This window comes from Drosophila melanogaster, chromosome 2L (assembly GCF_000001215.4).
Source record: "Drosophila melanogaster chromosome 2L".
NCBI classification, from domain to species: Eukaryota; Metazoa; Arthropoda; class Insecta; order Diptera; family Drosophilidae; genus Drosophila; species Drosophila melanogaster.
The window spans coordinates 11,446,414-11,471,220 of record NT_033779.5 but is presented as its reverse complement, the minus strand read 5'-3'; the positions used below and the strand labels follow the sequence as shown (position 1 = coordinate 11,471,220).

Here is a 24,807-nt window from a genome sequence, read left to right as displayed (position 1 = left end):
CTTTTAGGGGGGGTTGCCTGTCGACTTTTCACTTTCTCGCTGGAAAATCGCTTGATAAATTTGGGTCGAAAGCGTTATAAGCGTTGTGCTCCATCGCAGGCCCATTAATTCTTCGCCTCCTGCCTTCGAAAGGTACAAGTACAATGCAATAATGTACAAGTGATTGTACATCTCAAGTTTCCACTTTATTTATTAAATCTAGCCAATGAGAAATGTAGCAAAATTGATGAAGCCAAAGTTTATTCACGTTGTGTTCTAGGATATGAAAAAAATTCAGCGTTAAAATAAGGCAGACCATAAATATATAATGGAAATTCGGATGACAACTATTAATTATAAATGTACAGAATATATTTTAAAGTGATGTGCGCCTAAAGAATTTCATCCGTTCTACTTCCGCTGACTTATCCGCATCGACATAAACCAACCGAATCGATTTTTAATTGATTCCTTTTGGGATTCATTTCGCAATCGAATCCGTATTACATAAATCGACTGGCAATCAAGCCAAAATAAATTATTAATTAATAAGTGAGTGCACAAATCGAGCGAGCGACTCAAAATTCGAAACGCGACCAAACGAGCCGACTTTGTGCTGCATCGAATAAGGCCTGAAAAAAGCCTAATTAAAAATTAGTGCAGTTTTTAATTAAGAGAAATACGAAAATGAGACTTCATAACCAGTTGCCAAATGCGGTGTAATAAAGCAAAAACAGAGATTAAATAAATAAGCAGAAATAAACAGAGTGCAAAAAAAGGAAAACCAAACAAAAAAAAAGCAACAAAAAAAAATGGGCAAAAAATTGAACTGAATACCGAGGCGACACATAAAGGCATAAGCGGCGAAATCAGTAAAAAAAAAAAACAACAACCAGCCAGAACATAACGCGTTGACAAAACGCTGTCCGCTGCCATTTATGAAACCCATGTTGACATGCGCCGGGCACAGGCAGGCGGCTGCAGCTGCAACTGCAACGCACAGTGGGGCAAATCGGCATAATACATTCCATGTCTAATTTCTGAATATCAATCATCAAATGAATCATCTGTTGATTCTGGGTATTTATATGTTACATTTTTATATTTATATTAAAATATTTTCACATTTATTAATATCTCTAATGACATTTAAATAATATTGATATACCACAAGTTTACGTTCTTAGCTATTTCCATTCTATTCTCTTTACTAAAATGCAGGTGTATGAACCCATTGTGCAACGGCAGTGAGTGCAATAATTTCTGAGCGACTCTGTCCGCCGTTTTGGTCATCAGCGGCATTCTTGCCGCTTGCCGCCGACCGCCGCCGCTTTATGGTCATGCGCTGCGCCAGCCCGCTCCAAATTCTCTGCAGCGGCAGCGGGCGGCGGAACGTGCCATAAATTGGCCAAATCAAATGCCGCTGCCGTCGGAACGGGCGATTTGAGTATTGCCAACTCCCCTGCTCAATGGAAAGAGGGGAAGGGAATGGATGGCCGCTCTTACAGCAGCCCAGTTGAGTTGGCGCTTCTGTGTGGTCGGCGGCATCAAATCGCGATGCGTTTTACTGGTCAGCAAGGCAAATCAGCTGATTGAACGAAAATGCATTGCAAAGAAAAGGGTTGAAATAGGATTTAGAATATATGTTGAAATAAAAAAGCTGATTAGTATTCGCACACGATTTTCAAATAAAACTGTTCCTTTTCAATGTTAAATATTTAATATGGACTTATACAAATGAATCAACAAAATCACTTCATTATGTGTTCATCAGTCATCTTGGTATTGCTTAATTTCTTGTTCTAAGTGTACCATTAGTGTCCACGTTAGGCACTAGCTTTTTCGCACTAATTAAGCTCTGATCAAAGGCAACTGAAAGTGTGATGGGCACATACTCCTTTTGATTTGACCAGTGTTCCATTGGTCATCTCCTTTAATCAGAAGTCCATCGAATGTCAAAGATATGACTTCACATTGCCTATGTTAAACTGCCTATTTAAAATACCAACAGCACGCAAAAAATATTACAAATTAAGCAAAATTACTCGGTTCAAATTTGGAAATGAGCCGTCATTTGTTTAATGACAGGTCACAACAGCGTCACAACAAAAAAAGAAGGATAGGATAGAAAAAAATCAAACAGCAGCTAACAAATTGATTGACGGCTGTCGATCAGAAATGGAAATGCCACTGCAACTGGCTGAGTTCAGTGGGGTGCGGATGGCGTGACAATATTGACATAGTTGCGATCACAATGGCATCTTGTGAGCTGTCCACTGGGATATATCATATACGTATATATATATATACTGATGCAAAGTCGCCTGGCTTTGCACTGATTTGACTTTATTGAATTAGGCAACGGCAGCGAGCGCAGCTTGGCTATAAATCAAAAACGAGTTCAAAATTTGTGTCACCTCTGCGTCCAAAACAGCATCTTGGCATCGATTGCCTCGTACGTGATCATTTTATTGAGCACATTTGACTATTATTAGGGAAATTTAACACATGACGCACTAAATACAGATCGCCGATTGGCGACATGGACATGTGTACGGCGGCTTTTCTGTATTTATGGCAACATGATTTATATCGCGCGAAATCCAAACAAGCGTATTGCGCATACGCAGCGTTGCCGCAATACGACAAATTTGGTTAAATTACGCGATTGCACCCGCAGAACGTGCTGCTGCAAAAGTCGTGATTGTATATCTATCAGATATAGATACACTTATGTACGATTCAAATATCTGCCACTTCGTTGGCAACTCTAACTCACAACGACGCCCACAACTCAAAATGCGATTGCGGCCAACGGAAGTTGGCATCTTTATGGCCTAATGCTCGTTTAGACAACATTTTGGCAGCGGCTAATCGGGCGCATAAAACAAGCCATATCTCTCCCGGCGTGCATACCATTAAAACTGGGCTCAGAGGTCTGGCTAAATCACATATCGAAATACTGACCGAAGAAGAGTCGACTGGTGTTCGTTTTGTCATTCAAATCGCCTTCTATGGGCCATTTGCATTTTGTTCGTCGGGGTGTTCCTCTGTTTCATTTGGCTTTTCGACTTTTTATGAGTGTTATAAAAATTTGCGTGATGGATACACAAAAGCGATTAGCTTATTTTTAATGTTTCAATTTTTGTATTGCCTTTTGGGAATTTATCTGATCGTTCTCGCATTTAATGCATTCCATTTCTGGTCATAATATTTCTTTGTTTTCCGAATACGAGTGAATTAAATTGCCTTTTATTTTGGTCTTTTAATTTTTGGTTTTCAGTTTTGCCTGCAACAAAAATGTTTATTAATTTTATTCATGGATATTGAAGTTGTTTAATTGTTGCCTAACTCAATATATATATATATTTGTTATAGTATTTATTTAATTGTTAATGAATGCATATTCTTGAAGGTTAAGCTAATTGAAATATCCATTGGGACACAAAGCTAAATATGTATTTTAATACCTATTAGAAAATTTAAACAAGTTTCTTGTATATTATAACAGTTCATTAAATCAACCACGCATTTTAACTACTTTTCCGTGACCATACCTTGGATTAAAGAAACTTAAAGAAAATTTGTCAGTTGATCACTGGAGCGCGACCACCCACCATCGTACCTGGGATTGGTACCTGGCCCATTGAAATCAAGATAAATCCGTCAGGCGAGAAACTGTGTATCGTCCCCAAGTTATCCTTTCTGGCTTTTGCGCCAGACAATGGCGTCTGCGAGGAAATTAATTTTAATTGCCGGAGGTGCGTGCGCAGAGCGCATTGCAATAATTGGTAAAGGCCAGGTCCTGGCGCAGGACACCAGACAAAGAAAGATGACACTTGAGACGCCCAGACTCGGACTCCAATCCGGAGTTGGACATAATTTACGGCTGCAGTGGACGATTGCTGAATGGAGGCTGCTAAATAATTTAAAAACTTTTCTGCATTCGCTGCATAATTGAATTAGCGGCGTCGGCGGCGGCGGCGGGGCTCAAAACAAGTGTCAAAGCGGAAACGGAAGTGGCGCAGAGGAGCTGACAGGCCAAGAAGATTTCTATAAGAATTTGATTTGCCTTGGCCATGGCCAAAGGAAAAGCAACCACTTTGGGGGGCGTGGCCGGGCGCAATCGGGGCTAACCACAAGGTTTTTCAAACTTTACTCATTTTCAAAATTACAATGTTGCCGCAAGCGTGCCGCTCACCGCAGCAGCTGGAAAATAGCTAGAAAAATCTAAACGTAAGCAAAGTCAATGGGCGAAGTTGGCAACGCGGCGCCAGCTTCTTTGATGATGACAAAGCGGCAGGAGATAACGGGCCAGGCCAAAGGATGCCGAGCCACTTCCTCAGCCTCCCACGCCCTTGCTCTGCACTCACAGAAATATATATATATATACGTTTCAAATCAGTTATATAATGTTATGTTAAACAATTATTTATTTAAAGTCGATCAAATAATCCAATAAATTTAAATTGCTCTAATAGAGAAAAGGATATTCATTTATTTCTTTTCTTTATTTTTTTTTAAGAAATTTAATTGACATAAATATATATTTTTTTAGAATCTTAAAATACATTAATAGCCTTTATTAGTTTTGGCGAGTGTTCTCATTTCTTAGCAAGTTCACGCAGCTGTTCGTCCTTAGCAGACATTTTTCTGCTGGCAAAAGTTTTGTTGGCTCAACCACTTGACGCTCGGTTACCTCAGCTTCCTTCCCGTTGGAAAACTGCCTTTGAACAGAAAAATATTGGACGCATTTTCCCGGAAGGCAACGTGGCTTCGAAAAAGGACGAGGTGAAGTCTGCGACGAAGATGGTGACGGGAACGGGGACATGGTGGAAGGATTCCTTCTTGGTGCTGCGGATGCTGCGGTAAATCAATTTCTGCAAATGAGATTTTCCAATTATAAATCAATTTTCGATTAAAATTACTTTTACGCATCTTCCTTTCAAGTTACGCAGCCCATTCTTTTTCAGCGCGCCTCGCATTGGGGTTTTCCGGCTATGTTGCTGTGCGGTGAAAAGTTTCTGACGTCTTCGGGGATCTCATCCGGAATCAAGAAGGGAAATTATATTGAAAATATTATGTGCTCGTACATGGGCTTTGTGGTAACATGAATCAAGATTCATAACGTGCGCGAGCTCAAAATATATTAAGCCACCCGGAGCTGACAGTTTCCAATGGTTAGGAAGTATTTACATATGTAAACTTAAGATAAAAAAATTCCAAAATTCCTATAAAATAAAGAAATGCACATAAAAGAAAGACTTATTAAAAGATTGCAGGCGTTTTAAGCGGCTCCTCCAAAGCTTTCTAAATGCAAAATATTTTCATCGAATCAACCGAATCCCGCAACAAAGCCGACATAATCGATAACCATTTATTCAGTTCGACTTCAATATAGATTTTTGAGTCTATATATCTGCCATGAATAGCTTAAATTTTAAAGAATTTTTGCTTCTTGCTTACAATTAATAGTAAAATCCCAATAAAATGAGAAAAAACCTTAAATTGAGACCGAGACACTTGCAAACCGATGCGAGCTGCGACATTTGATCCGACCTGGGATTTTGATGTGCAGAGCCAGGACGATAAACTCGGGGCCAAGAATGCAGCTCGCTTTATTTGCGGCTCTTAATTAAATTGTGAATTATGGCCTTCGATTTGCCAATCGCCATAAAGGCCACAAAAATATGAGTCGCGATGCGATGCGATGTGATGTGATGGGCGATGAGTCGTTGCTGCGTTGAGGAAAAGCCGTTTCTGGCCAGAAAACTTTTTGCTGGCCATAAACGTGGCAATGGGGCTGGCATAAAATTTTACGACGGCCAGTGCAGCTCCAGTGCAATACGGGCAATCCAAGATACATCGACCATCCCATCCATCCATCCATCAGAGTGACTCGACACCGATCGATATTAAATTATAAATGAATGAATGAAGTTTTATGGCACTGCCCAGTGGGGGCTGAGACTCGACTTGTCGCCAAGGCTGCAGGCTTGATGGATCGCGATTGGATCCAGATCCCTTTCAACCCGACTCTCTACTAAGTTATGAGCATTGGGCGAAAGATAATGATGCCGTTCGATTTTCAATTTTGTTCGCAACCGCGAGCAAAGCACAAACACGGCCAATATATCGCCGCATGTGGCACAAGCCGGACTCTTCGACTCTTCGTTCGACATTCGTCATAAAGTGGCTGAAAGTCACTGTTTATGGTTCCCAAAAATTAATAAATTTTCGTACTGGTCGAGCATAATTTGGCAAAAGGATGTTGTACAGGAAAAATCACCTTATGAATACCAGTTGAACTCACAATTCCTGTTCACAGAAAAATACATACATACTACATGTTTTAAAAATTGTTTCAGATTATAAAGTTGATCGATCAGAATGAAAAGCGGATCCAAGTTCAATACACCGATTTTTAGATTTATGAGTGCCAAGTCCACGATAATGATTGATTTGAGTCAATCAAAATTAAGTTCCGTAATGGTAGACCGCATTTTGAAAGGGTTATTCAATAAACACACGTGCCAAAGGTCAACCGTAATAGCCACTCCCCATTTCCATCCCAAAAAACGAATGAACACACTTGCCTGCCGATCAATCACAATTCCTGTCTCTGCCTCTGTTTCGGTTTCTGTTTTCTTTTTTTTTAAGTTATCCGTTTTTTCCGCTCCCATTTACCTTTTTTGATAAATGTCACACGCCGCGTGTCAAATGCGTTTTCCAGCATCTCCCACTCTCCTCGAGGGGGAAACTGTCGCATTTTCTTGGAATTCTGTGGTGCAGCATTCTCCCAAGGATATGCCCTTACAGGAGGCTGGCGGGGGTAACGGCGGGGAAAGTGTCCTGGCAGCCGCTTTTGGGGCCTGTCATTGTCCCAGAGCGATTTTTTGTTGCTCGCCTTTTGTGTCGCGCAATGCCAGCACGTGGTTGTGGAGGGGATTCCCCCGAACTGGTGCAGATTTTATTTTCCTTTTTTTTTTACCGTCAAGCAAGCCTTTAATTTATGCAGCCCTGGGGAGGTTTTGATTTTCAGACGATTCGTCGTAGATGGAGCCGCGCTCAACAATTGCCTCTAATTGTGGAATGGGGCTGTTGAGAAAATTCGAAGTGGGGATACGAAACTGTAATCGAGATCAGTGAGTAGAATTTAAGCAGATACCTAGGGTGTCATAAAAAAGTCCCAAGAATCGGCTGGTCATTCAATTACGTAAGTTATGTTACAAGTATGGTACATTTCTACAAATAAAATAAACTGTTAAGTAACTACTTAAAAGAACAAGTACCTAGTGTATTTAATAACAATGGCTATAAGCAAGAAATTAGTGTATATAATTGTACATTTTAGATTAGTAGCCTAAATCCCTGGATTTGTATATACAACAATTTGAATAACATGCTTACAAAAAGCGCTGAGGTTTCTGTGCATATCCTTAAAGTTATTCATCCACCTCGTATCTAAAAACCTATTACGGTCCACAAAACCACTCACCGTTTCACATAAAAAAAAATATACAAAAAGAATACATTGCCGTCTGTCACATTAGCACATCATTCATAAGGACATGTGCCAATGGTTTTCAAAAATGTTTTCCACCAGTGGCAGGAATAACAACAAGAACAAAAACGATGACGATGTCGACTTCCCAGGGAAATTCGCAGGCTCGGCGAGATTTGCGTTTGCCAAAATGTCAATAAACACCCGATGGACAAACAGCGTTGATATTGACATTTATTTTTATATATTTTATTTCTCGCACCCAATGGGTCCGACTTCACTTTCTTATTTGGTTTCATTTCACATGTCACAGGCGCGCTGGCAAAATTTTATGCGAATTGGTTTCACATTTTGAAATAGTTTCATAAAAAGCAAAACGCCAGGGGCTGGCCACCCACATCACACCAACCATCGCCAATTCAGGCAGCCATCCCACCCAATCCCATTTCATTTCCCGAGTTGCCTGCCAATGCGAGTGATTTCCATTTGACATTGATGATGTTTATTTACTTCGGTGAAAATGGAAAATATACAAAATATACGTGTATCTACAATATGTGCACTGGTAAAATAAGTAAGCAATTGTCTAGAATTTAGTAATATTCATCATATCATAATAAAAATAATTAATATTTATATTATTTATATAGTTAGCACTTTATATGAGATATACTAATGAATATTTCTAAGTAGAGCAGTGACACATATTTATGTATAAACGTTTGGATTTATATATTAATAATAAATTTTCCGTTCAATATGCTGATTTTTTACAGTGTCGCCCTTGTTTGCGAGTATATTTTGAAATCGGTCAGGTGATGTCAGTTTGTCGGGTATCCTAAATGCCGCCGAATCCAGGACTTTGGTTTCGATTTCATTTTTTTGCGCCCTGGGCACATGACAAGTTTGACTCCAGAAACGAGATGCCCGAGATTGATTGCCCCGAAAGAAGTTGGCCAGATCCAGCGGAATTGTGAGTGGTTTTGCATGTTTTGGCACAGTAACTTTTGCGCCAGGCCTGGGGAAAATATTTTCGGCATTTTTCCCTCAATGCCCTTTGTGCGGACTTGTGAAAATATTTAAACACGAAATTGCAACCAATCAAACAATTTTCCAATCAAAAGCTTCTATTTCGGCAATTGTGAGACGGACTTGTGCCAAATTTTAAGTTGCATAATTCAACAAAGGGAGCTTTTTGGCAATTTTCAAACCGAACAGGCTCTGCGTCCGCCACCTGCCCCCTCCCCCACTTTTACCTGTGCTCTCTTCACAAACAGACAGGACATCATCGAGCAGCCGACTACGCAATTACCATGAACAACAACGGTGGGTTGGGTGGCTGGTTGGTTGGGTTCCAGGGTACTGGACTCTGGGCACAGGACTCCAGGATGGAGCATGCAGATGGTGTAGGGTCTGCGCTGGCAAGTCGTAAATATTCCAAATGTCATTTTGAAATCCTAATTTACGCTTCGACGATCTAAAATGCACATTTGCAACCGGCGCAGCCAACGCACAAAAGTCCAGCGTCCAGGACGCACTGCAATTTGGGGCCCCAGGACCCCCTCGCAAATCCGCCTGCGAAAACCCAACCACTGGGCAATCGTGGCCGCAGAGAAAGGGTGCCCACGTCCTCCGCCTCGTCAGGATTGGCATGCCTCATCATCAGTTCGAGTTCGTTTTTGCAGCGCCATTTTGTATCGAAACATGCAATCAAAATTTTCAAATTTTCCCTCTCTGTCTGTGCGTGTGTGTGTGGGAGTAAAGGGGGGACTGGCTGCCTGTGTACACTGGCCAAACACACACTCACACACACTCGGAATGAATTACAATCAGCACACAATTCAACGAAAAATGCCGTCCAATTTCTAAAATGTGCGCCCACTTTTGCCACCCACCCCCCTTTTCTACATCCTCATGGGGCGCGTTAGGAAAATTAGTGCATTTTCAGGGGGTGGTAGGGGTAACGGAAGGAGAGCGGCAATGGTCTATACCGTTGGTGGAGCCCAAAAACAATATGTTTTCCAAACGGCATTTCCATTTATGTTGCATGTTGTGCACACATTTCCGCAAATGCATTCGCCACCCACCCACAACACCACACCCCACCCCACACCGCACCTTTTGTACATATTTGCGCTCCTTTCGTAACTGCAACTGAGTTGGGGTTTCGGGTTTTTCAGGATGGAGGACTACGTATCGGGTGCATTGTCTATTCCCTTTTTGTGGGGCCCAGATTGGAACGTTTGCCGTATCGACGAACGAAACCAGAGCTCTGGAGCTGCAACTTATCGGGTTGCCCAATTGATGCAGACAATCGAATGGTTAATCGGAAGTTGTTTGCCATTTGGGCTGAATTTACTATTCCATTCAGATGAGATCGGTCACGATTAGGAATTGGAAATCGGAACAAGCGGATAATTACTATATATAACCAATATAATTAAGTATTTTACTTATTTAAGATTGTAGTAGTTCATCTTTTGAAAAATGCCTATGCACTCAAAGAAATATAATACCCTCAAGTGATTCAAATATTATTCATCCAATCTATTTATTTTGTTATGTTGAAATACTCTACTATGACATTAAAGATAGATCATGGAAAACCGATTTAAATTTCCCCACTATATCGCCCTAAAAACCCTAATTTCATTGCTTCCAGTAATTGTTAATCCGCCATCTCAGAAATGAAAGGCTCGGCCGTAGAAATCGAATTGTTTATTCAAGAGATTTCCACAAAAACGAAAAACCAAAAACCCATCGAAGTGCCGGAGTCGTTGAACCTCACCGAAAGTTCTTCGCAGTCCATAAAAAGGAAAAGCTTACGAGGTGTTTGCCATGTGTCATATTCCAATGGTCTCCAACACCCGGTGGAGTCCGTATCTCGATTGGGGGATCTATTCCATTTGGGTGATGAATTTTACGGCCTCAAACTGAGGCTGGGGCAATAATGTGAATTCCTTTTCATCAGATCGGTCAATAATAATCAACAGCAGTAAAATTAAAAATACATTTACCAAATATTGAATTTCAATGTAAATAAATTAAAATTAAACAAAACACACAGACAATCGACGGGTGAGCGAGCAGAGCAGCACAAAAGGGAAAAAGCAACGAACAGCATTTCGCCCGAAATCGTATAAAAACCAACAAATTTTTGATGACTGGGAAGATTGACTGACTCCGTGTAACGAAGTCGAATCGGGGACGAGGGAAATCTCGAATAATGATGAATTAATTGAGGATAAAATGTATTTGGCCGTGGGGGGAACGACAGTTAAAATAAATAAAAACCGGCAATATCATAAAAATTATACAGTAACCAACTCTCTCACCGAAACAACTTCAATCCAATCTCCATCTCCATTCGGTTGTAAACGCTGCGATTGTTTGAGAAAAATCGCGGCCGCAGTTTCCTAGAATGGCCATAAGAACTGTTTTATGCTAATGAAGCCGCGGGGTCGCCGCACTAAATCATGCTAATGGTATGTCTCGATCGAAATCCCCCCACCCCCCCATCCCATCCCTTTGCTAGCCCATCCGCAGTGCTGCTGGTTAAATTGATTAATTTAATCTAGAGAAAGAGCCGGCAAAAATCGAGCGGGGTTCGCTAGCCGGGAACATATTTTCGCTTAATTTCATTTCCGCTTTTGCCAGGCCTCAACACCGCCCCGTACACTTAAAAATAAATAACCGAACAGCATATAAAATATTATTAAAAGTATAGTAAGACCTTAATTTAATCTTACATGGTATATGTATACCAATTTAGCTTAGTAGCTAGAATTAATATCCCTTCCCACTAATGGAAATAACACTTTTAAGGATATTTTCTTTTAACATGCATAAGCCACGTTAGTATTGAACCAATGTTTTCAAGGCTTCCCGCTTATGAAAATAGTTTTGCATCATTACCAATCAAACTTTTCTCCCAGTGCAATATGTCCAGCACTTGTTCGTTCCGCCTGCCCCAGAGTGGCGCAATTTTTTATGCCACTCCGCGAAAGGGTTGCAAAAATGACGGCGTCTTTTTTAATGCGTGTGTGTCACCAAAATTTCATTTGGGGGTTGACTCTCGAACATTTAACAGGCAGAGCTCGCTTCGAGTTATTGATCTGAATGAGACATTGTCAATCTTGTTTGACGCATCGCCGCGTTCGAGGGGCCCGAGATTAATAAATATTACCCCATATTCGACTAGGCAAAGGGTTTTCCTGGGCTTGCAAAAAGCGAATTTCCGTGTCGTCTGTCAGCGGATTTGATGCGCCCTCTCAGCGATTCGCGAATCCTGCGATTTGACGTCGCCTGTCGCCTGAGGAATACATATTCCCTTCATGCAGGCACTTGGCTTACCTTGGATTAGCTATCCATCATCGGAAGGCTGATGTCTATTGGCAAGTAACTTATCGAACTTTATGACAGTTTTCAAAAAAGTGCAAGAAACTTGTTGATATAAAATATAAAATACAATAAGAATATATTTTTATTTAAATATAATTGAATACATTTTCTTATTTCTTTGGCTGGCAATTATTGCAACGTGTGTTTGACGCTTCTTTCTGAGAACTAAAAAGTTGTGGCGAATTCGGTTGAAGGACATATGCTTTTACCAAAACGGAAATATTAGAAATACTCCCCAAAATATTTGAAAAAGGTTTCCAATCTAATAAACAATTCAAACATACAATCTCGACAACTGTTTGTTGTCTCACAAGATGTACCATGTATATTTTGCCATCCACTCATAACTTCTGCACATTTATCTGTCAGCTATTTGTGTGTTCAAGTAATTCAGTTCAATTGAAGGCCTGTGGAGCCTTCGTCTTTCAGAAAATGCATAAATCGCTGTGCAGCCACTTGAGGACTTCGTTTGCCGCGATCCATTCCTTTCTCTCATTAGTTTCCAGTTGTTTGGACTCAGCACATTTGTAACAATATTTGGGAACTAATTTTAGACACCATCTTCTCACTGCGAATTGACAGCCCGAAATATTTTAGGACAGATTTTTGACGTGCGCCCGTGATTTGTCATTGACATCATTATATGGATTCGATGGATCTCGAACTTCCCCTAGGAAAAGCGGCAGACAAGCGGGCTGCACCACTTCAGCGGTGCAGGGCACTTCATTTGTGCCGCTTGAATAAACAAACGGGAAACCCAAATCGGGAGAGAGGAAAAGCTGGAGGAGGGTGTCGGAAAATCGGAAAATCGCCGATTCGGTGGCAGTTGGTTCGTCATGCGCCATGCGTCGCCACATTTTCTAATTGATTTTAAAATGTTTCAGCTCGGATAAATAATTGCGTTTTTGACATTCCCCCCACCGATATTCGCCGCCGAATATTCCATATTTCGGGACAAACGAAGGCAAACCAAACCCCAAATCCAGAGGGGAACGCCGGCCCATTGAGACTTATCTTAATTGCGCCTTAGACGCTGCATCGGTCGCATCGGGAAGCTTATGGCTGCTCTCTCGGTATATTACTATAATTTAATTTATGTTTGCTATTTATTATTTTCTAAATTGTTTTGGAACGTGCCGCCGCCGTTCGTCTCCCGCCTCCAATAAATTTCGGAGCTCTAATGATGGATCCTATTTTTGGACGAAGCTTTGCCTTGGCCGCACTGTGTGATCCGTGTTAATGTCCGTCCCGATTCTCATTCCCCCAAAAAATATTAGCCGACTAATCCTTTCTCTCCATTCGATGGATTTTACGTGCCGGCTAATGCGTTGGCGGGTTAAATTTGAGCATTCTAAATTATAGATGCACCAGGAAAAAATTAACATGACTAATTACTTTGGAGATAGTGGATTTCCTATATTTCTTGACTATTCTTATTCTTAGATTTTTAGAACTTTGCGCTTACTATTTCACTATATTAATGGTTTTTAAGCATTATTTTGAGAACATATAAGTTGTTAGAGGTAAGGATGTAATCTAACCTAACCAAAAATTGAAAGTCAGGAGAAGACATTATTGGGGATGTTTTAAGGCTAACCAGAAGTTGCCTTGGGGATGGAAATCGGAAAGCTGAAATCGAGCAGTTTGTTGACCCAGGCGCGAAATTCCGGGGTGAAGACTCAATTGCCACCAGCGACACTTTACACCAGGCTTCCCTGTTTACACGCCAGTCTCGATTTGATGCAGCCTGCAGCCAGAGAAAGAGAAAGGGAAAGCGGAGAAAGTGACTCCACTTGAAATGGATTCGAAATGGAAATGGAGGGCCAACAGATGTGCAATCTTGGGGGGAAGATATTTTCATAACAATTTTATTTTACTTTAGTAGTAAATGTATCTTTAATGCAACCTTAAAGTTATATTGATATGATATCAACTATGATATATTTACTATGATAAATAAATATCAGTTGTATTTACTTTGAGTGGACTTATGTATATTGTACAAGATAGTGGTTATAAGGGCTTGAACCAAAGTCGACATTAAATAAAGTGCGAGATTTATATTGCTTCCGTACCGGAGGACATTCCCTTCATAATTTCACATTTATGTGTAAATCTGCGTGGGCAAATCCCTTTCCCTGCGCTGTGCAAATATTTACACTGCAAGCAAATCATTTCATAACATCGGCGGATGGGGAAATGTAAACATAACGCCTTCCTGCCACGTGCCGAAAAAACTAGAGTCGTGGGCCTATTAACCCTCGGCCAACATTGGCTAACATATTAATAAACGAAATCGCTCATAAAATTATAGCAACACCAAGCGAAAGCAACCCCCTTTTATGTTGTTCACACATTGTCAAGGACACAGAGGGGTGACAGGCGAAAAACGCCCAGCAACCCCACGAATTATGAAATTATTTTCCATAATGAGGGTTTTTCCTTGTTCGGCCCGCTGACAAGAAGTCGTCGTTTTGTCCCGATTTCGATCAAATCATAATCATACTCGCCGGCCGGAAAATGTTGGTCGCGTGCCGCTATTTAGCGTCGATTATCCTGCCAGGATATATAGCATATGCCCCATGTCTCGTTGTCTGTCTGCGATTTCAGACTCGACTATGTCCTGTTATGCGCTGTCAGCGCCGCGTGTCCTGCCCCAAAGATGAGTTCTCGCTTCCGGAAGGCGACATGAATCCGCCAAAAACGGAAGCATTTCGATCTTTTCGGGCAGATTGGGTGTCAGTTTGGAGGCGGAAATGTTGCGCATATTAACTGGTAACTTTGGCAGACCCTATTCTTCTCATTCTGGCAAGTGAATAATGCGATTAGCAAGTGAATCGAAACGAATCGAAATATGCGACCATTATGATGAGTCAGGAATAAATAAATGGTAATAAATGATACAGAAATAAGAAATGAAAAGGCGTATTCCTGCATCAAATATTTTGTACAATTTATACTTGAGGGAAGGGATTGAAACATTTTACATAAAGGACTACCAACCAAGCTTAAATATTTGAAAAATATATATACTTTTCATCGCCAACTATTTCAATACAATAAAGGCATTTGTTAGTTCGTCTAGTATCAACTAGTGAATAATTAAATATTTTTCACATCAATCGAGAAAAGGTTGATAGGCAAAATATTTATGAACTTCAATTCGCCATGCTCAGCAGAGAGTCGACTTCGGTAACGCCCCTGAAAAACGGCTTGCAATGACCTCGAAAAATAGACAGAATGGCAATTCATCAATTTTCATTATACAAAACAGCCTTGAACAGAATTTCACCCATTTCTATGACACTCCTTTGCTTAACCGATCCCACGCAAAAGGATGGCACAAATTTCACGCTCAAATATTGAAAAATGATGGGTGTCAATATTTGCATATCACTTCCCAGGGCCAAAACAGTCCAGCGATCGGTGCGTGACGGATGCGAGTTCCCGGAAGGAGCGAGGATCGATCTTCGATAAGCCGGAGGAAAATGCAACGCCCACGGACAAATCCTTTGGCCAACAAAAGGGTAATGGCTGCAAATCCGACGCGCCATATGCAAATCCGCCCACGATTCCGGTGCTCTTGAGCCATGCTTAATTAGTACGCAAAATATTTGCCTTAATTGTCGCAAAGCAAGCGGGAAACGAGAAGGATATGTAGGGCTGCTGCCTGGCTGGAATTATAATCCCTTCGATCGGATTTTCCGGTCAGCTCCGTGCTCCGTGCTACCTGCTGCGTCCAAGTAAGTTTGCACTAATTTTCGCGCATGATCCTGCGGATCAGGGAGCGATTCCGGTGATTGATCCTGTTTGACCCGATGTGCGGTGACCCAAAAGAAAGGACGCATTTCTCCTGGCCATTGTGCCAGCTCCTTTCAGGACCGCCAGGATTTCTATCTCCAGCTGAGCGGCTTACAAGGAGCAGGCACAATCGTCGGGGCGTTGCTATTGAGACAGTTTACAGGACTCTTAGCTCGGCTTAGCCGCTCCGCACTGCGCCTGCCGCAGGATCGCTATTCGAAATTGATTTGTCAGCCAAGGTATTCCATTGACCACCTACCTAAGACCTCAAAGGGTCCTCAAAGTCGGCAACGAACTACCGCAGAGCGATTGGCATCTCCCTGACAACTCCCCACGTATAAATCAATCAATTAAACTTTTATAATGCTCCGCATGGAAAATATTTGCCATGTCAGCAGAAAAAAATGAAAAAGATTTTGCGGACAGTCGAGTGGCGTCAGCAGGACCAGTCTCAGATTCACACTTAAAAAACATAGCTCTTAGCTGAGATTTCATTTAAATAAAATAATTAATATTATTTAAACAAAGGCAAAACCAAATTTTAAAAACTGTAACGTTCTTTATGAATATTTGCCCTTTAGTATATTTATATTTATTCGTTTGGCGTGTGTTATTGCTTAAAATTTTTCTGAGTGCTTCTGAGTCCGCTTCAAGTCGCAGTTGGTAATTAAAATTTCAGCTAATATATTGGAGTTGGACCTGCGTTTTTTTTTTTTGGGCCAGCGTGCGACAAGCATATGACAGTTTGACAAACGGCAGACAGCCGCTGACGAAACATCCATCCATCCATCCATCGAACCAGTTCCCTTCCTTTCCCGCAATTTCCAATTCGAACTGACAACTTAAAAAGATGCTTTCTGGAATCCCACGAATGTCCATTGGATGGGGACAAAAATCATATTAAGACGGGCACATTATAAAAGACATCGAGCATGCCTAACCAAACCATCAGTTCGCATAACTTATTAAAAAGCAGTAGCATCGGGGAGCACAAAAATAAAGAAAACGCCAGAAATTGCTGCCAAGAAATGACCGAAAATTGGCTGAACGAAGGAACTGCCTAAGCGCCACTTGGAGAACGGGTTTTGTGGAATCTTTCGAGGGCTCAGGAGGGTGGCCCAAATGAAGAACCTCTTTCTGCGGTGGGCGCCATTCATCGGTTTGCAGTTTGCTTGGAAGTTCCGCGAATTCTTTGCCATTGAACTTTCGGCAAATTCCTCCTTAAGTAGATCACATTTTAAGCGGTGGAATTATGAAGTGCATCTCCGAGGGTTTTCCTGTGTCCGCAAAACAGCAAAATAAACTTAAGATCATGAATTCTGTGTACCAGAAAGTATACTTCCTTGAAGATCTTGATTAAAAAAATCATTTATTAAAGCCGAATTTGGGAATATAAAACCCTGATGATTAGGAAGTCATATGACCAGTTTTTGGTTCTTATTATTAGGAATCCCAATTCCGGCTAACACAATTAATAAAGTTTTCACAGGTCTGTGAAGGATTTCCCACTGCGAGCTATAACTATTGGGAGATCAGTTCCCGTTCCCGATCGGAGTCGTAAAACCGCCTGGTGGAGCCAGTGTTTCCCCACAAATGCCATAAATCGAACAGATGATGATGAGGATGACTATGATCAGCCGGATGAGACAGAGGTGGATGCCGATGACAGGCACGTTCTGTGGTCCCATGGTTCAAAAACGCAGGGCGCAGGCCATAAAAATTTTCAAAAATATCATAATTTTTGATTTCCAGCGAAGAACGGAGCCGGAGACTGGCCATTAAAGGGTTAAAATGAAACCGTAAAATGCAACAATAAATTATGGAAAAACTAACATCAATTAAAAGTCGTAAACCCCAGAAGCTGCCGCCCCCCGAAGGAGTTGATAGGGAAATGGAAGTGCGGTAGCCAAAAACGGGGGGAACGTGGAGGATAATGAACCGCAATCGGGTGATAGATAATAAAAGGGAAAATTAAAATGTTGTGAGAGCTGGAAATAGACAAATAGATCGAACCGCTGCCGGATCACAAAAACACTCGTTAATATCGAACACACACAGAGAAATTGAATGAAATAACGCTCGAGAGCGATGTGCCATTGTTTCAATAGAAAACCCATAAAACTCGGGAAAAATTGAAGCAATATTGTGCTGAAGGAAAACAAATGCACCGGCCATAAAATCATGAAGAAATGAAAACGCAACTAGCAACGCGTTTATGGATCAACTATATGCCAAAGGCCGTATAAACAGCTCGTTCGGGTCGCGACCCCTCTGCCAAGCCCTACACTTAGCCAAAAAGTTGGTAACCAAATTTTAAAAATTTGATTATACAAAGAAGAGGTTTTAAGTGATTGTAGATATTGTATTCAAAATGAATAACCTATGAAATACATATATTTATCAAAGATCTCTCTGTGCTCTTGGGAAAATTTGGGAGTTTTTTCTCCGTGTAGTCATAGGGTTGCACTCGGAGAATTTTATGGCTTTTCAAATGTTTCCGCAAGCGCTCGTTGGGCGATCATAAAATTTTGATTTCTCCTCCGCGACTCATCCTTGGCCTTGGACTCGAGCTGGGCGGATCGGGCAGAATCGAGGTGAATGCGGAGGATGGTCTAGGGCTGTGTTTACCAACAATAAAAGATAAATCGTCTGGTTTATATGTAGAGCAGACAGCACAGGGCACAATGAGCGCGATCAGCGATCGACAATGGGCGACGGGGCGAGGTCGTAAACAGAAACATTGTTGCGTTTCCGAGGGTTGAGTTTATGGCTACTTTATCCTTTCGTCGAACTATACCGATCTTGAGACGATCTACCTGTATATGCATATACTGTAGTATTGATCTGAACGATCCGGGCCTGCTTTCACCCAAAGTCCGCCTCTGACACGCGCTCGTAAAATCCTCTCTCTCTCCGCGGATCGATCTGATATCGTTTGTTTATTTCCCGGAGAGTTGTGCAATTAAACCCAATTATGTCTTCGCCTTCTGCTTTTTTGGCAGCCTTATCGCCACGAAGAGCTCACCAAATTTGTCTCTAATTGCGCCTAATTTTCGAGATCTAATTTGGATTTCTTTCTATAGCTTTTTATAGTTTTTATAGCTCTCACATGGGCTACCGTCCAGCTATTTGAGGGTAAGGTTTGAACTATGATTTCCGTGTTCTGGGAATACTGTCTGACATCATGTGTCCTCTAATTGCAGGACACCAGATTGATAAGATGTCATTAAGGGTGAGGATCACTCCAGCTATTTTAACTGGGGCGGAAACCTTTTAAATGTATCCCATTGTTGTTACTCATTCCCAAACACTTTAATTTTACAGCTATGTAATTGCTACATCTTTCGCACAATTTGATTTTCTCTAGGTTTCAAAACCCATTTCGGATCTTTGTTAGATTAGCAAATGAAAGTACCTTTCAACAAAAAGGACACCACTCTGTTGAAATGCTTGAAGCAAAACAAATATTCCACACAATTCCAAGTAGCTCAAAAAGATGTTTCGAAGCAAGGAGCACCTATGTTATTATGGTTAAATAAGCATAATATCGAATAGTTTTTAAGTAGAGCTTAACCCCAAACAACCCTTCTAACTTTAAATGTAACAATTTAAAGTTTCTCCGTTTTTCTAGCACATTGTTAACGAAAAGCCCTTAACTTTGCTGACAACTTAATTGACAGCATAATTCGATACATTTTTGCCACATATTTGCACTGTGAGAATTGCACACGCGAGTGCGAAAATACAAAAGATTGTCACTTCCCCTCACCAATTCCACTCGACAAATTTTTGAAGTGATTTGTGCGGCTGGCCACAAGGAGCAATCGCAATCAAAACGAACGACTGTCGAGTGGGCTGGGCAAATATAATTTTCGCAGCATTCAGCACATAAATAAATAAATGCAACAAATGTGTAACGAGGATGGGCTTCAGAAATCGCGTTAAGTGAGTGCAATTGACAAAGGAAGCCAACAATGAAATCTCGACTCTCAAATGGCGACGAGAAGTGGAGGAGTGCCCGGGTAGCCGAGAGATGGAGATGATGATGGGCTGAAGGATCTCTTCAGAAATTATGCGTGCGTGAGTAGCAATTGGCGAAATACTGCTCAAAAAATTCCGAAAAAAACGAATTAAATGTTAGTAATGCGAAATGTTATAATTTTAAGGCCCCACTTACCAAAACTTATTATTATATTATAGAAGATCTTAAACAAAAACACATACATACTTTTTTCCCAGTGTATCCTTAAAGGCCTTTCGAGATGTTTTTCCGCTGCCTTGGAAACACTTGGTTTTCTCCCATCTGCGGCTGTCGGCACTTGAATCAAATTATGTCAAATATTTGATGAGTTTTGATTTGATTCGATTTGCGCAGAGACGTTGTAAAAAACGACAAGGCTAAAATAATAACAATTGCGGCAGGGACACCTGCAGGCTGCTGGCTGGACGACAGGACATCCGCACGGACATCGGCGCCAGGATGGGCACCCAAACCTTATCGGACCCAGTCGCATGAGAGTTATGAGTGGGCCCAGACTATCAATGGCGCCTCACGATCATCAAGTCGATTTTGTACCTGTTTGAGTTCATAATTTTGTTTTTGTCAACTCGATCGATAGTTTTGTCGCCAATTGTCTGCATTTCATTGACTAAAAACCGAAACGAACATGAAAATCAGGGCAGGTAAAAAAGGTTGCTTCGTTTTCAATGTTTTTTTTTTTTTTTAATTATTATTGCTCGACGTTTATGTACTGCTTGAGCTAAGACAAAGGGAAATCCTTTTTTAATATTGCCTAACAGGGAGAGGAATGAGTTTTTCGGTTTGGAAACCGTGTGGGGAAGGGCAAATTTATGGCCAAGCCTCAGAGTTGTTGACATTTTCCTTATCTCTCCCGTATTTTCCTTTCGCTTTTCCTTTGCCCGCAGTGTCCTCTCGGGTCTATCAATGAAATATTGATCGACTTCGAGGCCCATACCTATGAAGATATCAATATGCATCTACCTTTCTCAGCGCATTGATTTATATGCAATTATGTATACCTGGTTTGATGTCCGGGAATATTTAAATGTCGCTCTATAAAAATCTTTATCGCGTTGCAGAGTTGTAAAATTTTCGACGAACTGACGATCGCGGGTCTCAGTTTATTAAAGGACTCCATAAATGCATTCTTTCTGATTTTTTATGAGCTCCCCCCTACCAAAGTGTCCAAAGTATCCACGCAGACCATCGAGATTTACGGCTCCCTTCAACTTCCCGAATTGCTTTGTCTCCAAATCAGCAATTCGACTACCGATTAACTTCATCCAAGTGATTGACATGAGACCTTTCGTAATGATGAGTGATAATATGTGAGGGATACAGCGACATTATAAACATGTATAAGGAATTTATGTATATCTTGAATTCAAAATGTTGATAAATATATAAAAAAGTATATAAATTAATAGAGTGGCTACATTCACCTAATGCAATATTCCCTAGAATGTTGCCCAAAGAATTCTTGCTCCAATTAAGTATGCTTAGCCCATGGATCGACTAATCTTAACTCCGATCTTCGAAATTTAATTTCAATCTCAGAACCTGCATATACCGACAATAATATCGTTTATAACCTGGGCAAGGAAAAAGATTTGACGGAGAAATGAGTTTGGAACGAGGGTCATAAACTAAACATCAAACGTTTTTGAGGCGATTTAAATGAGTTCGCATTTTGATAGAAAATTTCTCAGCCGAATGCGATTTGAATTTGTAATTAGATAAAGTGAAGGAGGCAAAGTGAACCACAAAGGCGGCAAAAATGCTCAACATTAAAATCAAATAAAACTCGCTTGAAATTGTTAAAATTCCAAAACGGTAGCTCGATCCAAGCCATAAAACGCACCCTAAGCCAACACTCCCCCGATTCCAACTCCCCCCTCGGATCACGTAATCCCCACCTTCGAAATCTCCACGAAAGTGGGCACGTCTCCAAAATGGAGTCACGCATGCGCAGAGCACTTCGATGTATCATACAGATGGCCTCGTGATAAATATGTACCTTCTATTTCATGAACAATTGTAGGTTACATCAACTTACACTAGTCTAAAATAATTGTACCATTACCAGGAAGTTAAATAAGTTCGTTTAGTTTGCATTCTTTAAAGTCTTCTTGAATATCCATCGCCATTTTGTAAAACTCTTGCGTAACCGCTCACCTCTAGACCTCAGAACATCGCATGTCCATATATCGCTGGCCGAGTTGACGGTGGAAATTTAAATTTGGGCCTGGACTGCCATAATTTTTTATGAGCGGCAATGAGACAAGTGTGAAAAGCACGAGCGGCCAGAACAAACGGACTAATCCTTTTGCCAGGACACGCAATCGGCAATTAAAAAAGGGGGAAAAGGGAAACGAACGTGCCTGAGGCTCGGAAAAACTCCCTTTCGGCTCCGCGAGTGCCCAATAATTATGCCGAAGATCACCGGGCACTTGGAATGCTAGTCGCATTTCATTTTCCCATTCACTTTCGAGTCGATTTACCTTCGCCTTCGGATTTTCCTAGCGGCTTTTCCTCGGGGGACTTTGAGGCAACCGCCGACAGGATCCTCTGAGTGCCTTGCCCCATAAATCTGCCGGGGAAACCGATCCGAAACCGAACGGAAGTAATTCCGTTTTTTATTTTATTTCAGTTGCGTTTAATTTCTGTTTTCTTTTTACTTTCGGACATTGCTGTTGTTTTCGTTGTGGATTTTAAATTAGGGCAACAAAGAGACCGCAAAGCGATATTGAAATTCGGACTACAGATTAACGACCAATGGGTATGAAGTATTCGGGAAGAAGGGGTTTCAGAATTGGGGTGACAAAACCGGAGCTTAACGATTGCATTTTCGATTATTGTTTCTAATGGAATGGTGAAATAAATAGAAGGCTATGAATAATTGATGGCGAGTTCCGAATTGTAAATTTTTAAACATATTTTTAAGCCAGGAAAAGGGAAGGAGCTTATAGAGTAAGGTACTGTTAGGGTTTTTCTAGATACAGTTTTTTGTTGGTATTTCTTTTTGTTTGCCAACCACAGGATAATTTTTAAAACTATTCACTATATGTCCAGTTTTATGACAAGTCTCTAATAACAATGCAGCTTTTTAAGTTAATTGATCAATTTTATGTCCGACTTTTAAAAGTCTAGGCAAATAAACATCCAAAGAATTAATTTCCTGGTTTATGATTATGAAGCTAATGGGGTTTGAAGGTTGTTTATTCATAGCTACACAATATTTAACAATACATCTTGCCTATCGAAAACGTTTAACAATACCTCCAGTCTAAAAATTATTATTAATAATTAATTTGAAAAATTAAGAGACATTTCAGAATACTATTTTTAATAGAATAAATACTTACGTTGAGAACCTTCACGGGATTTTTATTCTTGACGTTCAAGATGCAGAGAATCGACGTATTAACAGCACTTTTACATGGCATTCCCCTTTCGAATACCCTAACATTTTCGAAGTTAGCTATGATATGGTCGTATAAGACTTTTAGCAATAACAGAGGAGGAAACAGCGCTGTTGGTGAGTGAGAGTGCGACAGAAATAGCTGGTCTGGCATTTCGAAAATGAGCGCAGAGCACGCATTTGTGCGATGGTTTTTGTTGAAGAGGAGAGGGAGAGAGAAGGCAACCTGTAGGCAGTCGAAGAGCGAGACGCAGCGATGCGCTGTTGTTGTTTTCGTTATGATTATGAGAGTCTATCAAAAACTTGTCTGCGCTGTCGCTGTGTGTGTGTGTGTGAATGGGGTTGGGGGAGTGTTAGTGTAAGAGCGATGCCTGTGTGTGTTTCGACAATGCCGTGGTGTGGGTGTGAATATGATGGCAGATATGAAAAGGGCAGATCCGCTTTTTCGTTGGTCGAAGCTGCTGCAAAATGAGCGAATATGAGCGTTATGAATTATGTATTTGCCCTGTACATAAACAAACCCTCTCTCGCACACACACACACACACTGTCTCATGCTCTCTGCTTGGCCTGGTGGCTTTTTCTTACTGGTGCGCAAGGTGGCTCTCCTCACTCCATCCTCTCGCAATCGAACCCATCACCCCCTTTTCAACATCCTTTCCTCATTTTTTTCTACTTGCCGTCTTTCTTTCGCCTCTTAATACGTATTATTTTTCCTACTCCTCCCGTTTTCTGCATTTTATTTGCGCTCCCATCCGATTTCGCTCGCTCCCCAAAATTTATGACAGTCCCTGTCCCACCCCCTTGTCACATCCGCCCACTTGGAAGCAGCGACGCCGACGCAAGCAGCATTATTAATGCCTCCTTTTATTTCAGCTTATTGTTGTTTTTCCCGAGGACATTCGTGCCCTCTCTTTCTCAGATGTTTCCATCGCATTCCTGGTGTTTCGGTAATAAAGTCAATTTCTGGGTGTAAGTATATAGAACTAGATGATAGATCCTAGGTTAGAGTTTTTTAAATTACAAAAGTTAAGCTGCATTAACAAGACATTAAGAACTCAACACTGATGTTTTAAACTTTTTATTTCCGTTTTCTCAACCCAGCCTTTTAATTAAAAAATCATCACTCATAAGAGTTTTAAAGAAAGTTCGCTTACTTAACCAGAGTCCATTTATTTGAATCACATCGTCAAAATGATTCTTAAACAGAACAAAACCTTTAAAAATTATTCAATTCTTTAATTGACTTTTTTATATAAATCAGCAGTCCCTGAAGGTAACTCACAATCGAATCAAGAAACCTTTAAAAGCTTAACATTAAACGCTCAATCTATCATAACTCATTTGCCAAGTGTTTCTTATTGTGCAGCTAAAAAATGGAACCAAAAAGTTGGTATCGCCAGGTGTTTCAGGCAGACAAAAGAACATTTGCAATTAAAATAGGAACTGGTACGAAAGTTCTTAATGCCTAGACTTGAAATGCTAAAAATTTCTCATTTGCAGAGAGGCAACGAAAAATAATTAAAGAAGTGGGAGTTGCCCAAAAGTCAGAAAGCCAAAAAAAAAGAAATCATTTTGATGAATGGTTCATAATATTCACACACACACGGGAGCACCATACACACCCATACACACGCCGAGAATCTGACGAATAAGCGAAGTCACCCAAGTCAGAATTCCC

General features: G+C 40.9%; 1 long non-coding RNA gene across 3 annotated transcripts; it reads right to left on the bottom strand.

Annotated features, from left to right (window-relative positions):
* Nucleotides 1-4,437: 4,437 nt before the first annotated feature.
* lncRNA:CR46454 (long non-coding RNA:CR46454) lies at nt 4,438-23,154 on the bottom strand. Of its 3 annotated transcripts, none has more exons than NR_167843.1 (2): nt 23,072-23,154; nt 4,438-4,859 (listed from the first exon to the last, which is right to left on the bottom strand). It is a non-coding gene; the product is annotated as a long non-coding RNA:CR46454 (long non-coding RNA). The 3 variants fall into 3 exon arrangements; NR_167844.1 differs by lacking the exon at nt 23,072-23,154 and adding an exon at nt 5,073-5,189; NR_167845.1 differs by lacking the exon at nt 23,072-23,154 and having other exon boundaries at nt 4,438-5,083.
* Nucleotides 23,155-24,807: the final 1,653 nt, after the last annotated feature.